Source organism: Ambystoma mexicanum, chromosome 2q, assembly GCF_040938575.1.
Source record: "Ambystoma mexicanum isolate Mex_15411 chromosome 2q, UKY_AmexF1_1, whole genome shotgun sequence".
NCBI classification, from domain to species: domain Eukaryota; kingdom Metazoa; phylum Chordata; class Amphibia; order Caudata; family Ambystomatidae; genus Ambystoma; species Ambystoma mexicanum.
In genome coordinates this window covers 694433401-694435900 of record NC_090924.1, presented here as the reverse complement: position 1 = coordinate 694435900, position 2500 = coordinate 694433401, and the positions used below count along the sequence as shown (strand labels likewise).

The 2500-nt window shown below is 55.6% G+C and overlaps 4 non-coding genes across 4 annotated transcripts; all 4 read right to left on the bottom strand.

The window, feature by feature from the left end:
- Positions 1 to 347: 347 nt before the first annotated feature.
- Positions 348 to 420, bottom strand: TRNAV-AAC (transfer RNA valine (anticodon AAC)). Its single transcript has one exon. It is a non-coding gene; the product is annotated as a tRNA-Val (tRNA).
- A 449-nt stretch (positions 421 to 869) lies between these two features.
- On the bottom strand, positions 870 to 941 carry TRNAP-AGG (transfer RNA proline (anticodon AGG)). The gene has a single exon. It is a non-coding gene; the product is annotated as a tRNA-Pro (tRNA).
- Positions 942 to 1748: 807 nt separating this feature from the next.
- TRNAL-CAA (transfer RNA leucine (anticodon CAA)) lies at positions 1749 to 1860 on the bottom strand. Its single transcript has 2 exons — positions 1823 to 1860; positions 1749 to 1794 (listed from the first exon to the last, which is right to left on the bottom strand). It is a non-coding gene; the product is annotated as a tRNA-Leu (tRNA).
- Positions 1861 to 2148: 288 nt separating this feature from the next.
- Positions 2149 to 2221, bottom strand: TRNAV-AAC (transfer RNA valine (anticodon AAC)). The gene has a single exon. It is a non-coding gene; the product is annotated as a tRNA-Val (tRNA).
- Positions 2222 to 2500: the final 279 nt, after the last annotated feature.

Here is a 2500-nt window from a genome sequence, read left to right as displayed (position 1 = left end):
ATGCAGGGAAGAGCTGCGCCTCTTGAGTCTGGCGCCTTAGACCACTCGGCTACCCTGACAGCTATGGGCAGGATTGGGAAAGATTCTTCAGTACCCAATGTCGGCACGTGCCACCGCCGGTTTTCATGCCCCGATCTCTGCATCAAAAGTACCCAAACACTCACTTAAGGACCCAGGGATGGCAGGAAACGCCCACTGATGGAGCCAGTGGACAGTTTGCAGGGTGCAAATAAGGGCTGGCCTCAGATCACTCATGGCGTAGTGCCGGCCTGTCCATACCTGTCGAAACCTGCATGCGGTCAAATGTGTCCGATTGACATTGTGGAAATAAAAAGAAGCCAGCACCATGTTTCTGCCCGGTCTCGAACCGGGGACCTTTCGCGTGTTAGGCGAGTGTGATAACCACTACACTACAGAAACAGCTCTGGTAGGCTGCGCTCTAGTGTGCTGGGACAGCTTTCAGTTGAAAGGCTTTGTGGCACTGATGTCTCATGGGGCCCGCTGGTACCTGCCAGGTGGCACACACCAACGTGAAAGTTTGGCGCAAGCCTGCGCCGGACCTACATGGCAGCACTCACAGCACCTCACACACAGGCTGCAGACACATACAAAAGACCAAGCTGGATGCAACAGTGGCGCGAGCCATGGCAGTCCATACCCAGAAGGCATGTCCAAACCTTTATACATCAGCTCGCCGCCAGCGCATCATTACAAAGGAGGGGGAATTTCCAACACTGCCTCTTGGGCCATGGGCTTAAAAGAAGCCAACCATTGGCGACGGGCATCGAACCAGATACGGTCACACACAAACTATTTTTGGGGGGGAATTGGGGACTCTGTGTTTTTTGTTTTCGGCGCTCCAAAAAAAAGGGCTCGTCCGGGATTTGAACCCGGGACCTCTCGCACCCTAAGCGAGAATCATACCCCTAGACCAACGAGCCACCGCATGCAGAGAACAGTGAGGGGGAGGGGGGTGGTCTGCTTACCTCACTTGGCGCCATGCCCCAGTCGCTCCACGGCCTGACCCCTGCGTGTCACGTGGCCTGCCCCTGGCGCAAGCGCAGAGGACTGAGCTGCCTCTCAAGCAGAGAAACAAGAAGAGCGGCAGCCTTCGCTGGCCAAAGGCCATCTGCTGCCGCTCGATCGGGCTCGATCAGGCGAGATATATGTGGCCGACCGGCCTAGAGCGCAAACCTGTGCTGCTCAGGGTGGGCAGCTTCCCAGCAGGAGGATGTGTCTTGAAAGCCGACAGAGGCAAGAAGGCGCACTCCCTCAGCCCGCTCCAACCTCTGGATTCCTGCGAATTTCAGAAGAGAACTCTGGGGCAGCATGGCTTCTGTCATCTCCCAACAGCCTCTCTGTTCTTGCTATGTAAATACCTTTACATCCCCCGGACTGAGCATGTCTGTTTTTTTATTTTTATTTTGCTGAGGTGTGGTGCCTTCAACGACCGACAGGTGGCAGGAGAGCACTTTCTCCAACTGTGAAGGGGACTTTTTTCACTTCCTGAGTAGACTGGGCTCAGTGACATATGTCACCAAGCCAGCCACTAGAAAATGCGGGTTTTGCAGCCGTGGGCCAGTGGGGGTTTAAGGGCAGGTGTGCCTCCGGCGTCTCTGGCAGACAGCTCCAGTTGCAAGGCAGCAGAAGAGAACAGGGAGGCTTGCTGGGCGCTGCATTCGGGGGCCCCCACGAGGTTTTCCGCAAGCCTTACACTCTGAAATGTGCTAAAAAAAATGAGCCCGGCTTGTCAGGAGTGGGATTTGAACCCACGCCTCCAATCGGAGACCAGAACACCCAGATGCAGGGAAGAGCTGCGCCTCTTGAGTCTGGCGCCTTAGACCACTCGGCCACCCTGACAGCTATGGGCAGGATTGGGAAAGATTCTTCAGTACCCAATGTCGCCACGTGCCAGCGCCGGTTTTCATGCCCCGATCTCTGCATCAAAAGTACCCAAACACTCACTTAAGGACCCAGGGATGGCAGGAAACGCCCACTGATGGAGCCAGTGGACAGTTTGCAGGGTGCAAATAAGGGCTGGCCTCAGATCACTCATGGCGTAGTGCCGGCCTGTCCATACCTGTCGAAACCTATTTGCGGTCAAATGTGTCCGATTGACATTGTGGAAATAAAAAGAAACCAGCACCATGTTTCTGCCCGGTCTCGAACCGGGGACCTTTCGCGTGTTAGGCGAGTGTGATAACCACTACACTACAGAAACAGCTCTGGTAGGCTGCGCTCTAGTGTGCTGGGACAGCTTTCAGTTGAAAGGCTTTGTGGCACTGATGTCTCATGGGGCCCGCTGGTACCTGCCAGGTGGCACACACCAACGTGAAAGTTTGGCGCAAGCCTGCGCCGGACCTACATGGCAGCACTCACAGCACCTCACACACAGGCTGCAGACACATACAAAAGACCAAGCTGGATGCAACAGTGGCGCGAGCCATGGCAGTCCCCACCCAGAAGGCATGTCCAAACCGTTATACATCAGCTCGCCGCC